Here is an 18,511-nt window from a genome sequence, read left to right on the forward strand (position 1 = left end):
ACTCTCAGGCGAACTACTGGACGAACAGGACCAACATCTGCATGTACACATGAGTTTGATTAAAGTCTTGATAGAATATAGCACAAGAACATTACAAAACGATAAACAACAATATGGTCAAAGATTTTACCAATGGCGCCCCACTGCTCGCCATCCGGCAGTACTAAATTTGGATCACCACGGAAGTCCATGCCAGCATATGGATACTCAGAATAAACCATCTCCTGATGATCAAACCACCTGAAGAAGGTATCAGAAAATGAAATCTGAGACTGGCCAGCATGCCTAGACATATGGTCAACCCATCTCTGCATACGTGGTTCAGTAGGAGAAGGTAAGTCGAGTGCAATGTACTGCGGCTGCATCAGTGGTATCTTCTCCAAGGCAAAGGCGGTCAAATTAGAACCATACCCAAAGTTCTTCAGCCTCCCGTTCTTTATCTTGGTCAACTATTCTTTCATCACAAGAAGTACTGCGTCACACTAGTTGAACACCTTCGGTTGGAGGCATTCCAAGGCATGCTGCATATAAGATAGATTGGCTACATGAAGAGACGCACTACCGGCCATCCTACCAAAAGTAAACAGAATAGTCCTAAGGGACCTGTCAGTGACATCACAGATGATGATCTTGCCGTCTTTACTCGGCTGAGATCCTTCTCTACAGTACGGGCAGACATAATCTCTCACAGAATCGCCTCCTCGGGCCGAACCTGACAAAGAGATGGGGGCACCCCGCCTCGACAAGCCGGTCAAGAAGTAAATGTCTACTGCAGTCAAGGGGATAGATTTGCCCCTGATCTGAAAAACCTGATTGGTAGGATCCCAAGCATCGAGCAAATACTGCAGTAAGTTGATCTGCTGTCTCATGCTAGAAATGCGGAAGAACTTCAACAAGCCACAATTCCGCAGCGCGTTCACTGTAACTGGATCATGTAGGGCAACCATGTCCTCTTCTTCATGCTCACGTTCTCACCATGTAAGGGTCATCTTACTCCAAAGACCTCTGAAAAACAAACAAGAGAGGAGTTAGGTCCTGATTTTGGTGAGAAACAGGCAAAAATTCTATCAAAAATTGTGCATCAAATTCCCTTTCTGCGCCCAACGCAGCTGCAGCAATGTTCTAGGTGCATTGAATGCCAGATAGCCTTTAGATAGCCCAACATTTAGCGCAGGTTTCGATACACTAAGGGTGCGTTGATGGCAGAACGAGTTCCTCAAACCCCAGGGGCTCAAAAAAGCTAGGAATCAAGCTCAAAATGCAAAATGGAAACCATGAAATGAAAGAGCTCAGGTTTAGCTCCTAACTGGTCCAGACGGTGCCGAGAATCGTCAACAGAATATCCCGAAATCAACTGGTGAAAATCAAGGGGGAAAAGCACCTCCAAAGCTCCAACAAACCAAGTTCAAATGAAATGGTAAAATGAGAGGTAAAAAACACTTTTTAATTACTTTTACGTAGTTCAAAGTAAAATATTAGCGTTTTAACTCATTTTTCAAGCAAATATTGTTCATTTCTGACTAGTTTGATGAAGCAGTTGAAAATACAGTACGATCTTTGAAAGAACAAAGCTATTTATGGTAAAATCAGAACAAGACCATCCAATCGAGCAGTGTTTACCGCGAGGTTCAAGCTCGTTAAAAAATAAACCCGGACCGAGCAAATGTTTCCACCCGCGTTTAAGCTCGTTAAAAAATGAACTATTCCCCGGTAAATAACCACCGTGAATGTAGTACTTCAGCCATTAAAGCCTTGGTCATGTTTGCACCATCACCTCCACTTTTACATTGGCCGATCATTCAGCTCCATTTGATTGTTTACCCATTTTGAGGAACAGCTGCGAAGAGTGATTTCACTAGCCATCCTTGTGACACTGTCGTGATTGGAAAATTCCAAACCTTACCTGGAATCAGCTGCTACCCTTTTTTATCACTCGTTCCTCAAAAGACGAGTCTTCTTTAAGCTCTTTTCAACTGACTTGTAAAATATGAAAAGATTGCCGAGTCCTTGGCCTTCCAGCTCGTTAAAGGGACAGGAAGTGCTATCCCTCCTCTAGATTTTAATCTTTTTGGACCTGAGGGATTATTGCACAAAAAGATCGAGTGCTTGTTTTGTTCGGCTCGTTAAAACTATCAAAAATTCATCCCTTCTGTATTGTTTTATAGTTTTTCGGACTTAAGGGATTAGATGACGAAAAAGGAATTTTGGAGTTACCTTTACGTACCTTTCCAGACTCTCTAAAAATGAAAAGGACCGAGTTATCTTTGCTGTTAAACTCGTTAAAAAGATTAATAGCGACAAACTTGTCTTTAGACGAGAACGAGTTTCACTATCGCTAGGCTCGTTAAAACATAGCGATGGGTTTGCTCGAAGGGAAAATTATAGAACAAGCATATGTTATCCTCCTCAAGCTTGACAAAAATAAAGAGGTACTGGTCAGCAATGACAGGGGAAAAATTGGGAAGAAAACTCAAAGAATCTTTATTGGTAGCAAGTCGCTCTTGAACATGACACTTCCACTCCGTGTCCGAGTCGGGTTGGGTTGTTTCATTCACCGGTCACATCACCATGGTCACGCCATACCATCCACATTTGGGGTTAATGCTACCAATCCATCACATAAGTGTCGCCGACATGTTCAAGAGAAGTCATCCAGAGAAGTCACCTGTGTCCCACCCACTACCATACATTATGCTCCATACTTTCATGACCTCCATCCTGAACCGTATATCATCAGATCGTTTCACCTCCATCAAAATCATTTGCTCCCTTCAGTGTCATTGATGTGGGATTCATTAAGGCCCTCCTTTGACGGATCACTTCTTGTCGACATCAGCTCATTATCCAAGAAGTTGGTCTAGGAACACCCCATTCAGTACTTTGAAGCTTGCATGCCTTAATGGCAAGTTTCTCACTTCCGGTGACAGGTTTACATCAATGGCCTTCGACCGAAAGATTTTGCGTGGTGTTCGACGCCAAGTCCTTTATTCACACCATGTGAATTACACTGTAGTACCTTGAGGGTCATTATCATTATCGGTGATTCCTCTCGTGCTTGTTAACAGTTTACATCATTGACTGGTAATCAAGCGATGTCTTTCCATGTTCGACTTCAGAACATTTCTCACATGGATCGACTTGTACTTCGAGTGAAGATCAGACGAGATTGAAGACCCTGGATCTAGTTTCATCCATCCAGGCTACGATATATATTCAGGAAAATAAAGGCATTCAATGTACAGCATTGCAGCACAGATAATCATCCTACCAAAAGGATGATGGCTCTATCAGAATCATCAGTCTACACTTAGACAATTGTCTATCCTATGTACATGAAAATGAATTTATAAAGCTGAGCATGGGAATGCCCGCCTCAGCTAGATCATGAAAAACAGTATGAAGATAATGTATTGTATTGTATCTTATTACAGGTCTCCTCCCAGCATTGAAAGAACTTCGGATCCTCATAATAAAGCATTTCACCCGATTAACGGCCTCATACTTTAGGGGGCAACTATTATAGACATTTTTGTGCCTTGCAGCACCAAGCATGAAATGTCCATAAACCAAGGGCTCCTAAGTCCCTAAAAGTGTTGTTCCAACCCCTAAAGGAACAAGGTCAACAAATTACAGCTTCTCCCAGAAGTTCTCCACCAGAAACTGCTCAGAATCAGTCAAATCAGGATCATTTCAGCTGCTCCACTGGCTAGCTGCGTTGCATAGCACCTAAATACACTAGCTAGGTGCGTTGCAACGCACCTAAATGCACTACCAGGGTGCGTTGAGCGGGAAATGACAAATGGCAGTGCCATTCCGCGAGGTGGAAAGACAATGGAAGCTTCCAGAATCTTTTCCTATGACACTTGCCTCACAGAATTCGACCAAGGATGAGTAAGAGGCTTTCAGTCTCCAAGTGGAACCAAGAACTGACAGAGAGAAGACACTAATCAAATCATAAGCTGACTCATCCTCCTTGCATACATCTATATATGGATCCCTCATCCCAGAGATCCAGAGGCTGGAATTTTGTACATTGCAAAGAGTTGTTGTTGGTTTTGAGATAGATATCAGAGTATTGGGTGATTTATGCTTTGTTGGAGGTGAAGAGGGGCTTCTTTGCTGGGAGGTTGATGCTGGATCAGGAATCATCGGTTGTAACTCCTCCTGGATCTTCTTGTTATATCAATAAAACTATTTTAGTTTCTCCTACATGCTTGTGTATCATTGATGCTTGTTACATTTGTATGTTTAGCTTAAATCTGATCCTAAGCTTTTTATGAATATAGATCCATGTCTTTGTGTAGTTTTCTTCTTCTGTGATCTTACACGAACTTGGTGAAGCTGGGCAAGTAAGGAAGCAGGTAGCTGGAAGCTGTCAAAGAAGAGAGGGATTGGATCAAAGGATTAGCGCAAGACACAGGTCGGTTCTTTCTATCCCCCTCTATCTTTAATTCATAAAGGAAATACAAAAGTAGTTTTCTCTATTTGTTTCTAAGGTAATTGTCACACCTTAGTGGGATAGAGTCATTCTAAATAGACACTTTTCCCGGTAACAAAATGGCGACCATAGGAGAAAGTTTGATTGTTGTTGATAGTTGACTATACTTTTACTTTTACCTTTGGACTGAATTTGTGATTTTCTAGTGTCAAAAACAAGTATTTATTTCAAAATCGTAAAGCGTCGTAATCGTCTTTATCTTTTGATTTCGAAAAGAAGCTTGTTTGTGTTTGTCGCTTGAAAGCAAATTCAGATTTGTACATCAACTTTCTTTTTAGCATCAATATTAAGAAATTCGAAAACAAATACATGCACATGTGCATTTGCATATTGACAATCTGTTTGGCTTGATTTAGGAAAGTGCATTTACAGTGTGATCTTTGCTCTTTGTGAAAAGATTGTGTCTTTCTTTTCCGCTAGTAGCTAGGATTTTCATTGCTGAAAAGAGATAAAAGTTTGCTTATCATCTTTAGATTGCATTTTAGGAATTACATCTACATCTCATGGTGAACCCAAAAGGAAAACTTCATAAGAAAGATCAACTTAAAATAAATTCAATGAATCTAACAACGCTTTGGAACTTAACACACAACATTTAGAGGTCTAGGCTAGAGAAGTATTCCGGCGTCGTAAAGCCTGGTAACTGTTGTCCTCACTGATGGTTGGGTGATTCCTCCACTTTGAGACGATAAGTGCCAGTACGGACTTGTGCTCCCACGTACCATTGAGTATATATTGGGAGACCCCTATAGGCTTAAATCCTTTATCCATAGGAAGCCGTGTCTGCCGCCCTATCGATCGCAATGCACTGAACACAGCATTCGGGAAGATTGACTGCCGTACCGTAAAAAGTATTCTGCAGTTTTGCGATTGGTTTGGTACTCCCTCTACCTAGATCTCCAGAGCAGTCCCTTTCATTCCTTTTCAGACTCTTTAACGGAAAAGGTCCATCTGAGCACTTGTCACTTCAGGCTCATTAAAAATCGAAGGAGACTAGAGTCATCTTTTGTTTTTTCTCGACTCTTAAAAACTGAAAAAACAAGTTGTGTCAAAGCGTCTAAAAATTTATTTTAAATGGAATATTCATTACCCCTTTCCTACGTTGATCTTAGGTTGAGAAAATGGAGTCTACCAACCAAGGAATTCCCCTTGGTGGAAATCCTAGTCCCTTCTCCTCTTGGGGAGATGTTGGTGCACCCCATATGGCCACATTGTCGCTTCCAGGACTGATAATTGGTTTGCCTGTATGGCTCTTCTCAACCTCTGTCGTTCAGAACACCACTATTCCTGAACAATCGAATCAGCAATTAGACGAGTCCAGAGTTGCCCACAACCTTCTACTTCCTCTAATTCTTCCTCTCCTCCTTCCTCTTCGCTTGATGGGGCTGGTAAAGCCAAAAGTCAAGTTCCTAAGGAGAAGAAGGAAAAGAAGAAGAAAGAGAAGAAGAAGAAGGAGCCAAAGGAGAATGGGGGAAAACAAATGTCGTCTAACGAAAATCCACACACTGCACCGACCAGGCCTAAATCGCCATGTGTCATTTGCAAAGGAGACCACTTTCACAGAGATTTTCCTTGCATCCTTCGGATTTTAAGGGACTGGTCTCCTAGATTGCACAACCCGGTGTCGTCAACCTCTGATGATCATGTTGAAAGCACACCGTCAACTAGTGAAAGTGAAGTCCCAGGAAAAAAAGGAAAATATAGATTTCCTTGTAGGCTGTGCGAAGGCAATCATGCCGTACACCGTTGTCCCTTCTTAGATGAAGCCAAAAGAGTTTTGGATGATCGTCCGGTTTCACCGTTACGACTTCCTCCTGGATATAAAAAACTCTTGCCAAGTCCGTCACTAGTTGAAAATCCGGCTGGCCCGCTCAAGTGGTCGGCTGAAACGCCTATCATTGAAGATAAACCATCTGGATCCATGCCAGAAGAAAGTCAAAATGTCGAGGTGGCAGTTGACCCGGTCTTGCCTTCAGAGGTTTCATCTTCAGATGATACAATCACTGAAGAGAACAAGGATGACACCGTCCAAATTCTCTTCATAAACATAGACTCCAACGAACATGGAGAAATATACCCATTCCTTTACCGCAGGAAGGAAGTTCGTCAGAGTCGTACCCAGCCGTCTATTCGGTCCCACCTCCAAGCAACCTAGTTGTCTCCTTCGACTGGAATCAACTAGGCAGACCCCGTTTACCAGCAAGCATACCATTCCGAATTATCGTTCAAATATATAGAATGGTTATGGCCAGTACCATCATAGATGAAGGGGCTTCTGTGAGTATCCTTTCCTCAACTGCTTGGAAAGCGCTTGGTTCGCCATCGCTTTTGCCTGAGATGAGAAATCTGACAGGCTTTGATAAAGGAACCAGTCGACCTTTAGGGATCCTTCCTAATGTGCCCATAAAATTGAGAGGGAAAACCGTTCACCTGAATGTAATGGTAGTTCAAGGACCCCTAGATTATAATCTACGCCTTGGACGAGACTATATTTATTGCATGGGATTGATTGTCTCCTCACTCTTTAGAGTAATGTGTTTTCCGCACGAAGGAAGAGTGGTCAAGCTCGTGGACCAGCTTTCATTCCCCAAATCATACAGAGAAAATAGTCACATACCATCCCTGAATGGTCTTTTCACGCAAGAAATGTCTCAATCTCCAGTCCGTCCTCCCGATGAGTGCGATTAATTCGGAGGGATATGACTGAAACCCAGGGGGCATGCATCCTGGTCTGCTTCGGCAGGAAAACTTCAGGTATAGGGTAGGTTTCTGCGGGAGAATATGACTAGTCTGTACCCCGTCCGTGATTGGAAGAGGGGTTATTCTAGAACAAGATTCTCTTGTCAAAGTTATGTGAGTTGGCGGGCATCGTCTGTTACCGGGAAAAGTGTCTATTTAGAACGACTCTATCCCACTAAGGTGTGACAGTTACCTTAGAAACAAACAGAGAAAACTACTTTTGTATTTCCTTTATGAATTAAAGATAGAGGGGGATAGGAAGAACCGACCTGTGTCTTGCGCTATTCCTTTGATCCAATCCCTCTCTTCTTTGACAGCTTCCAGCTACCTGCTTCCTTACTTGCCCAGCTTCACCAAGTTCCTGTAAGATCACAGAAGAAGAAAACTACACAAAGACATGGATCTATATTCATAAAAAGCTTAGGATCAGATTTAAGCTAAACATACAAATGTAACAAGCATCAATGATACACAAGCATGTAGGAGAAAACTCAAAGAACCTTTATTGGTAGCAAGTCGCTCTTGAACATGACACTTCCACTCCGTGTCCGAGTCGGGTTGGGTTGTTTCATTCACCGGTCACATCACCATGGTCATGCCATACCATCCACATTTGGGGTAAATGCTACCAATCCATCACATAAGTGTCGCCGATATGTTCAAGAGAATTCATCCAGAGAAGTCACCTGTGTCCCATCCACTACCATACATTATACTTCATTCTTTCATGACCGCCATCCTGAACCATATATCATCAGATTGTTTTCACCTCCATCAAAATCATTTGCTCCGTTCCGTGTCATTGATGTGGGATTCATTAAGGCCCTCCTTGGACGGATCACTTCTTGTCGACATCAGCTCATTATCCAAGAAGTTGATCTAGGAACACCCCATTCAGTACTTTGAAGCTTGCATGCCTTAATGGCAAGTTTCTCACTTCCGGCGACAGGTTTACATCAATGGCCTTCGACCGAAAGATTTTGCGTGGTGTTCGACGCCAAGTCCTTTATTCACACCACGTGAATTGTACTGTAGTACCTTGAGGGTCATTATCATTATCGGTGATTCCTCTCGCGCTTGTTAACAGTTTACATCATTGACTGGTAATTAAGCAATGTCTTTCCATGTTCGACTTCAGAACATTTCTCACATGGATCGACTTGTACTTCGAGTGAAGATCAGACGAGATTGAAGACCCCAGATCTAGTTTCATCCATCCGGGCTGCGATATATATTCAGGAAAATAAAGACATTAAATGTACAGCATTGCAGCACAAATAATCATCCTACCAAAAGGATGATGGCTCTATCAGAATCATCAGTCTACACTCAGACGATTGTCTGTCCTATGTACATGAGAATGAATTTATAAAGCTGAGCATGGGAATGCCCCCCTCAGCTAGATCATGAAAAATATTATGAAGATAATGTAATGTATTGTATCTTATTATAGGTCTCCTCCCAGCATTGAAAGAACTTCAGATCCTCATAATAAAGCATTTCACCCGATTAACGGCCTCATACTTTAGGGGGCAACTGTTATAGACATTTTTGTACCTTGTAGCTCCAAGCATGAAATGTCCATAAACCAAGGGATCCTAAGTCCCTAAAAGTGTTGTTCCGACCCCTAAAGGAACAAGGTCAACAAATTACAGCTTCTCCCAGAAGTTCTCCACCAGAAAATGCTCAGAATCAGTCAAATCAGGATCATTTCAGTTGCTCCACTGGCTAGCTGCGTTGCATAGCACCTAAATACACTAGCTAGGTGTGTTGCAATGCACCTAAATGCACTATCAGGGTGCGTTGAGCGGGAAATGACAAATGGCAGTGCCATTCCGCGAGGTGGAAAGACAATGGAAGCCTCCAGAATCTTCTCCAATGACACTTGCCTCACTGAATTCGACCAAGGATGAGTAAGAGGCTCTCAGTCTCCAAGTTGAAGCAAGAACTGACAGAGAGAAGACACTAGTCAAATCATAAGCTGACTCATCCTCCTTGCATACATTTATATATGGATCGCTCATGAGATCCAGAGGCTGGAATTTTGTACATTGCAAAGAATTGCTGTTGGTTTTGAGATAGATATCAGAGTATTGGGTGATTTATGCTTTGTTGGAGGTGAAGAGGGGCTTCTTTGCTGGGAGGTTGATGCTGGATCAGGAATCATCGGTTGTAACTCCTCCTGGATCTTCTTGTTATATCAATAAAACTATTTGAGTTTCTCCTACATGCTTGTGTATCATTGATGCTTGTTACATTTGTATGTTTAGCTTAAATCTGATCCTAAGCTTTTTATGAATATAGATCCATGTCTTTGTGTAGTTTTCTTCTTCTATGATCTTACAGGAACTTGGTGAAGCTAAGCAAGTAAGGAAGCAGGTAGCTGGAAGCTGTCAAAGAAGAGAGGGATTGGATCAAAGGAATAGCGCAAGACATAGGTCGGTTCTTCCTATCCCCCTCTATCTTTAATTCATAAAGGAAATACAAAAGTAGTTTTCTCTGTTTGTTTCTAAGGTAACTGTCACACCTTAGTGGGATAGAGTCGTTCTAAATAGATCATGAAAAATAGTATGAAGATAATGTATTGTATTGTATCTTTTGTTGTTTGTTTCATAAACTTTTAAGTAGCGTTCGAACTGCATTTGCCATAGCAAATGAAAAGTAGACATCTGCTACTTCAATCCATTCACTAGATCTGTTCATGATTTGAACAGTTGATTCACAAATGATCTGATTGCCCTTTGTGATAGCTCTTAGACCTTCCTTAGATCTACCCTCTGATTGTGCATTACTGATTGCTTTTACTCGGCCAAAAACCAAAGACTAAACTGTAAACCGTGACCTAGAACCCGGATAGAATTCTCGTTTCTGCCCCAGCGCAGGTACTGTGAAGAGTTCCTGCATTTCAGCGCAGTTCCCGAGAGGGAAACCTGCGCTGCAATCCAGTTTCTTTGTGTTACAGGTGCGCTAATATAGGGATGGTATATGACTATTTGCTATGCGTGATCCGGGAAATGAAAGCTGGTCCACGAGCTTGACCACTCTTCCTTCGTGCGGAAAACACATTACTCTAAAGAGTGAGGAGACAATGGCTCCCATGCAATAAATATAGTCTCGTCCAAGGAGTAGGTTATAATCCAAGGGTCCTTGAACAACCATTACGTTCATGCGAACTGTCTTCCTTCTCAATGTTATGGGCACATCGGGAAGGATCCCTAAAGGTCGACTGGTTCCTTTATCAAAGCCTGTCAGATTTCTCATTTCAGGCAAAAGCGATGGTGAACCAAGCGCTTTCCAAGCAGTCAAGGAAAGGATTCTCACAGAAGCCCCCTCATCTATGATGGTGCCAGCCATAACCATTCTATATGTTTGAACGATAATTCGGAATGGTACACTTGCTGGTAAACGGGGTCTGCCTAGTTGATTCCAGTCGAAGGAAACAACTAGGTTGCTTGGAGGTGGGACCGAATAGACGGCCGGATACGGCTCTGACGAACTTCCTTCCTGCGGTAAAGGAATGGGTAAATTGCCCCCATGTTTGTCGGAGTCTGTGTTAATGAAGAGAATTTGGACGGTGTCATCCTTGTTCTCTTCAGTGACTATATCATCTGAAGATAAAACCTCTGAAGGCAAGACCGGGTCAACTGCCGCCTCGACCTTTTGACTTTCGTCTGGTATGGATCCAGATGGTTTATCTTCAATGATAGGCGCTTCAGCCGACCACTTGAGCGGGCCAGCTGGATTCTCAACTAGCGATGGACTCGGCAAGAGTTTTTTATATCCAGGAGGAAGTCGTAACGGTGAAACCGGACGATCATCCAAAACTCTTTTAGCTTCGTCTAAGAAGGGACAACAGTGGACGGCATGATTGCCTTCACACAGTTTACAAGGAAATCTAGCTTTCCCTTTTTGTCCTGGGGCTTCACTTTCGCTAGTTGACAGTGTGCTTTCAACATGATCATCAGAGGTTGATGACACCGGATTGTGCAAACGAGGAGACCAGTCCCTTAGTATCCGGGGGATGCAAGGACAATCTCTGTGAAAGTGGTCTCCTTTGCAAATGACACATGGCGATTTAGGCCTAGTCGGTGCAGTGTGTGGATTTTCGTTAGACGACACTCGTTTTCCCCCATTTGCTTTTGGCTCCTTTTTCTTCTTCTCTTTCTTCTTCTTTTCCTTCTTCTCCTTAGGAACTTGGCTTTTAGCTTTACCAGCTCCATCAAGCGAAGAGGAAGGAGGAGAGGAAGAATTAGAGGAAGTAGAAGGTTGGTGGGCAACTCTGGACTCGTCTAATTGCTGATTCGATTGTTCAGGAATAGTGGTGTTCTGAACGACATTGGTTGAGAAGAGCCATACCGGCAAGCCAATTGTTAGTCCTGGAAGCGACAATGTGTCCATATGGGGTGCACCAACATCTCTCCAAGAGGAGAAGGGACTAGGATTTCCACCAAGGGGAATTCCTTGGTTGGTGGACTCCATTTTCTCAACCTAAGATCAACGTAAGAAAGGGGTAATGAATATTCCGTTTAAAATAAATTTTAGACGCTTTGACACAACTTGTTTTTTCAATTTTTAAGAGTCGAGAAAAAACAAAAGATGACTCTAGTCTCCTTCGATTTTTAATGAGCCTGAAGTGACAAGTGCTCAGATGGACCTTTTCCGTTAAGGAGTCTGAAAAGGAACGAAAGGGACTGCTCTGGAGATCTAGGTAGAGGGAGTACCAAACCAATCGCAAAACTACAGAATACTTTTTACGGTACGGCAGTCAATCTTCCCGAATGCTGTGTTCAGTGCATTTCGATCGATAGGGCGGCAGACACGGCTTCCTATGGATAAAGGATTTAAGCCTATAGGGATCTCCCAATATATACTCGACGGTACATGGGAGCACAAGTCCGTACTGGCATTTATCATCTCAAAGTGGAGGAATCACCCAACCATCAGTGAGGACAACAGTTACCAGGCTTTACGACGCCGAAATACGTTTCTAGCCTAGACCTCTAAATGTTGTGCGTTAAGTTCCAAAGCGTTGTTAGATTCATTGAATTTATTTTAAGTTGATCTTTCTTATGAAGTTTGCCTTTTGGGTTCACCACGAGATGTAGATGTAATTCCTAAAATGCAATCTAAATATGATAAGTAAACTTTTATCTCTTTTCAGCAATGAAAATCCTAGCTACTAGGGGAAAAGAAAGACACAATCTTTTCTCAAAGAGCAAAGAGCACACTGTAAATGCACTTTCCTAAATCAAGCCAAACAGACTGCCAATATGCAAATGCACATGCATGTGTTTTGTTTTTCACTTTCTTAATATTGATGCCTAAAAAGAAAGTTGATGTACAAATCTGAATTTGCTTTCAAGTGACAAACACAAACAAGCTTCTTTTCGAAATCAAAAGGTAGAGATGATTACAACACTTTATGATTTTGAAATAAATACTCGTTTCGACACTAGAAAGTCACAAATTCAAACCAAAGGCAAAAGTAAAAGCATAATCGACTGTCAACAGCAAATAAACTTTCTCCTATGATCAAAATCGACACTTGCGACAGATCTAAATCAAAGGACGACAGTATGACTATTCTACTTTTGTAACGGAAAACTATAAATGACTTAACAAACACACAAAAACATCTACAGTCTTTTTGTACAAAGGAGGCGGAATTATAGCAAGGAAAAGGGGTTTTTAAACAGACACATACACTGATCACAGGCTGCAAAAATCAGAGACAAAACTGGAAAGAATGAAGCACAAGAACCTCAGCTGCACAGGGCTAGTCTGATCAGCGCACCTGTAACACAGAGAAACTGGATTGCAGCGCAGGTTGCCCTCTCGGGAAATGCGCTGAAATGCAGGAACTCTTCACAGTACCTGCGTTGGGGCAAAAATGAGAATTCTATCCGGGTTCTGGGTCACGGTTTGCAGTTTAGTCTTTGGTTTTTGGCCGAGTAAAAGCAATCAGTAATGCACAATCAGAGGGTAGATCTAAGGAAGGTCTAAGAGCTATCACAAAGGGCAATCAGATCATTTGTGAATCCGCTGTTCAGATCATAAACAGATCTAGTGAATGGATTGAAGCAGCAGATGTCTACTTTGCATTTGTTAATGGCAAATGCAGTTCGATTTGCTACTTCTAAGTTTATGAAACAAACAACAAGAGAAACACAGACAAACTAACTAGACACGGTCCCCAGTGGAGTCGCCATTTTGTTACCGGGAAAATTGTCTATTTAGAACGACTCTATCCCACTAAGGTGTGACAATTACCTTAGAAACAAACAGAGAAAACTACTTTTGTATTTCCTTTATGAATTAAAGATAGAGGGGGATAGGAAGAACCGACCTGTGTCTTGCGCTATTCCTTTGATCCAATCCCTCTCTTCTATGACAGCTTCCAGCTACATGCTTCCTTACTTGCCCAGCTTCACCAAGTTCCTATAAGATCACAGAAGAAGAAAACTACACAAAGACATGGATCTATATTCATAAAAAGCTTAGGATCAGATTTAAGCTAAACATACAAATGTAACAAGCATCAATGATACACAAGCATGTAGGAGAAACTCAAATAGTTTTATTGATATAACAAGAAGATCCAGGAGGAGTTACAACCGATGATTCCCGATCCAGCATCAACCTCCCAGCAAAGAAGCCCCTCTTCACCTCCAACAAAGCATAAATCACCCAATACTCTGATATCTATCTCAAAACCAATAGCAATTCTTTGCAATGTACAAAATTCCAGCCTCTGGATCTCATGAGGGATCCATATATAGATGTATGCAAGGAGGATGAGTCAGCTTATGATTTGACTAGTGTCTTCTCTCTATCAGTTCTTGCTTCCACTTGGAGACTGAGAGCCTCTTACTCATCCTTGGTCGAATTCAGTGAGGCAAGTTTCATTGGAGAAGATTCTGGAAGCTTCCATTGTCTTTCCACCTCGCGGAATGGCACTGCCATTTGTCATTTCCCGCTCAACGCACCATGATAGTGCATTTAGGTGCGTTGCAACGCACCTAGCTAGTGTATTTGGGTGCTATGCAACGCAGCTAGCCAGTGGAGTAGCTGAAATGATCCTGATTTGACTGATTCTGAGCATTTTCTGGTGGAGAACTTCTGGGAGAAGCTGTAATTTGTTGACCTTGTTCCTTTAGGGGTCGGAACAACACTTTTAGGGACTTAGGATCCCTTGGTTTATGGACATTTCATGCTTGGAGCCGCAAGGCACAAAAATGTCTATAACATCGTCGCTCACCTTTGTTTGTTTCGATAGACATCGCCGAAGAAGTGTTTTGTTTGCAGTGTGAATAGAACAATCTTTGGGTAACCTGTAAGAGGTCCTGCCTCTCTCGTCAAAACAAGTGTTTTGCCGGAGAGAAGTAGAGGTAACCTTGAAACTCTGTTTTATACCTGGGGGCATGCAAACCTTTTGGAGTGCAAGCAAAGAGCGATTATTTATCTGTTTTTTGGATTAGTCGTTTCCTAACTTGCATAAAGAAAGGATGTGGGGCAGAACTCTAAAGGTTGCCATTTTTATATGAGACATTCTTATCATAGGACTGGATTAATCGAGTAGTGTTTACTGTGAAGTTCAAGCTCGTTAAAAAATAAACCCGGACCGAGCAAACGTTTCCACCCGCGTTTAAGCTCGTTAAAAAATGAACTATTCCCCGGTAAATAACCACCGTGAATGTAGTACTTCAGCCATTAAAGCCTTGGTCGTTTTTGCACCATCACCTCCACTTTTCCATTGGCCAATCATTCACCTCCATTTGATTGTTTACCCATTTTGAGGAATAGCTGCGAAGAGTGATTTCACTAGCCATCCTTGTGACACTGTCGTGATTGGAAAATTCCAAACCTTACCTGGAATCAGCTGCTACCCATTTTATCACTCGTTCCTCAAAAGACGAGTCTACTTTAAGCTCTTTTCAACTGACTCGTAAAATATGAAAAGATTGTCGAGTCCTTGGCCTTCCAGCTCGTTAAAGGGACAGGAAGTGCTATCCCTCCTCTAGATTTTAATCTTTTTGGACCTGAGGGATTATTGCACAAAAAGATCGAGCACTTGTTTTGTTCGACTCGTTAAAACTATCGAAAATTCATCCCTTCTGTATTGTTTTATACTTTTTCGGACTTAAGGGATTAGATGACGAAAAAGGAATTTTGGAGTTACCTTTACGTACCTTTTCAGACTCTCTAAAAATGAAAAGGACCGAGTTATGTTTGTCGTTAAACTCGTTAAAAAGATTAATAGCGACAAACTTTTCTTTAGACGAGAACGAGTTTCACTATCGCTAGGCTCGTTAAAACATAGCGATGGGTTTGCCCGAAGGGAAAATTATAGAACAAGCATATGTTATCCTCCTCAAGCTTGACAAAAATAAAGAGGTACTGGTTAGCAATGACTGGAGAAAAATTGGGAAGAAAACTCAAAGAATCTTTATTGGTAGCAAGTCGCTCTTGAACATGACACTTCCACTCCGTGTCCGAGTCGGGTTGGGTTGTTTCATTCACCGGTCACATCACCATGGTCACGCCATACCATCCACATTTGGGGTTAATGCTACCAATCCATCACATAAGTGTTGCCGACATGTTCAAGAGAAGTCATCCAGAGAAGTCACCTGTGTCCCACCCACTACCATACATTATGCTCCATACTTTCATGACCGCCATCTTGAACCGTATATCATCAGATCGTTTTCACCTCCATCAAAATCATTTGCTCCGTTCCGTGTCATTGATGTGGGATTCATTAAGGCCCTCCTTTGACGGATCACTTCTTGTCGACATCAGCTCATTATCCAAGAAGTTGGTCTAGGAACACCCCATTCAGTACTTTGAAGCTTGCATGCCTTAATGGCAAGTTTCTCACTTCCGGCGACAGGTTTACATCAATGGCCTTCGACCGAAAGATTTTGTGTGGTGTTTGACGCCAAGTCCTTTATTCACACCACGTGAATTGTGCTGTAGTACCTTGAGGGTCATTATCATTATCAGTGATTCCTCTCGCGCTTGTTAACAGTTTACATCATTGACTGGTAATCAAGCGATGTCTTTCCATGTTCGACTTCAGAACATTTCTCACATGGATCGACTTGTACTTCGAGTGAAGATCGGACGAGATTGAAGACCCCGGATCTAGTTTCATCCATCCGGGCTGCGATATATTCAGGAAAATAAAGACATTAAATGTACAGCATTGCAGCACAGATAATCATCCTACCAAAAGGATGATGGCTCTATCAGAATCATCAGTCTACACTCAGACGATTGTCTGTCCTATGTACATGAAAATGAATTTATAAAGCTGAGCATGGGAATGCCCGCCTCAGCTAGATCATGAAAAACAGTATGAAGATAATGTATTGTATTGTATTACAGGTCTCCTCCCAGCATTGAAAGAACTTCGGATCCTCATAATAAAGCATTTCATCCGATTAACGGCCTCATACTTTAGGGGGTAACTGTTATAGACATTTTTGTGCCTTGCAGCACCAAGCATGAAATGTCCATAAACCAAGGGCTCCTAAGTCCCTAAAAGTGTTGTTCCAACCCGTAAAGGATCAAGGTCAACAAATTACAGCTTCTCCCAGAAGTTCTCCACCAGAAATTGCTCAGAATCAGTCAAATCAGGATCATTTCAGCTGCTCCACTGGCTAGCTGCGTTGCATAGCACCTAAATACACTAGCTGGGTGCGTTGCAACACACCTAAATGCACTATCAGGGTGCGTTGAGCGGGAAATGACAAATGGCAGTGCCATTCCGCGAGGTGGAAAGACAATGGAAGCTTCCAGAATCTTCTCCAATGACACTTGCCTCACTGAGTTCGACCAAGGATGAGTAAGAGGCTTTCAGTCTCCAAGTGGAAGCAAGAACTGACAAAGAGAAGACACTAATCAAATCATAAGCTGACTCATCCTCCTTGCATACATCTATATATGGATCCCTCATCCCAGAGATCCAGAGGCTGGAATTTTGTACATTGCAAAGAATTGCTGTTGGTTTTGAGATAGATATCAGAGTATTGGGTGATTTATGCTTTGTTGGAGGTGAAGAGGGGCTTCTTTGCTGGGAGGTTGATGCTGGATCAGGAATCATTGGTTGTAACTCCTCCTGGATCTTTTTGTTATATCAATAAAACTATTTGAGTTTCTCCTACATGCTTGTGTATCATTGATGCTTGTTACATTTGTATGTTTAGCTTAAATCTGATCCTAAGCTTTTTATGAATATAGATCCATGTATTTGTGTAGTTTTCTTCTTCTATGATCTTACACGAACTTGGTGAAGCTGGGCAAGTAAGGAAGCAGGTAGCTGAAGCTGTCAAAGAAGAGAGGGATTGGATCAAAGGATTAGCGTAAGACACAGATCGGTTCTTTCTATCCCCCTCTATCTTTAATTCATAAAGGAAATACAAAAGTAGTTTTCTCTATTTGTTTCTAAGGTAACTGTCACACCTTAGTGGGATAGAGTCGTTCTAAATAGACACTTTTCCCGGTAACAGACCTTGGAGATGTTGTTTGGGTAACATTAAGAGCAGTGGTGACTCCTTCTCAGAAGACAAGGTTGTCATTGATGAAATGATTTGGTGGAGGCATTGCTAAAGAAATTGATAGGGCTTGTTGAAGAAGATATTGGGAGCTTTGAAGAATAATCAAACACATATTGATGAATTGAAGTTGAGGGTTGGGGCCCTAGAGGTTGGAGCCTCATAGAGACAAGGTTGGTGCCTTGGAAGATAAGGGTTAGAGCCCTAGAGGATGGGAGTCCTCAAGAAACCAGATCGGAGTCTGTACCAGAGAAGGGTTGGTGCCCTAGGGGTTAGAACCTCTAAATGCAAGGTCAGTGCCTTGAGAAGATAGGGTCAGTTCCCTAGAGGTCAGAGCCTCACAAAAGTCCAAGTTGGTGCTTGGCAACAGGTTGGAGCCTAGGAGATTAAATATTGATTTCTTCATCTAGGGTTGGAGTCTTATATACATTGTACTTGATTTATTGCGAAAAATAAATTAATAAAATAATTTATTCTCATTGTTCATTTTGTGTTCTAAATATAAATGATATAACTGGTAAAAGTAACAATTGAAAAGAAATATTGATTCACCCCCCTCTCAGTATTTCCAACATGCTAGTCAAGCAACTTGTGAGGCTATCTAGATGAGGAAGATTCTTGTTGGTTTGTTTGGTAAGCAGATGGATCTAACAATGATTTACTATGACAATCATAGTTGTATCAAACTCTCTGAGAAATCAGTTTTTCATGATCG

This window comes from Pinus tabuliformis, chromosome 1_1 (genome assembly GCF_031772625.1).
Source record: "Pinus tabuliformis cultivar Carrire ecotype Pingquan chromosome 1_1, CPIR1, whole genome shotgun sequence".
NCBI lineage: Eukaryota > Viridiplantae > Streptophyta > Pinopsida > Pinales > Pinaceae > Pinus > Pinus tabuliformis.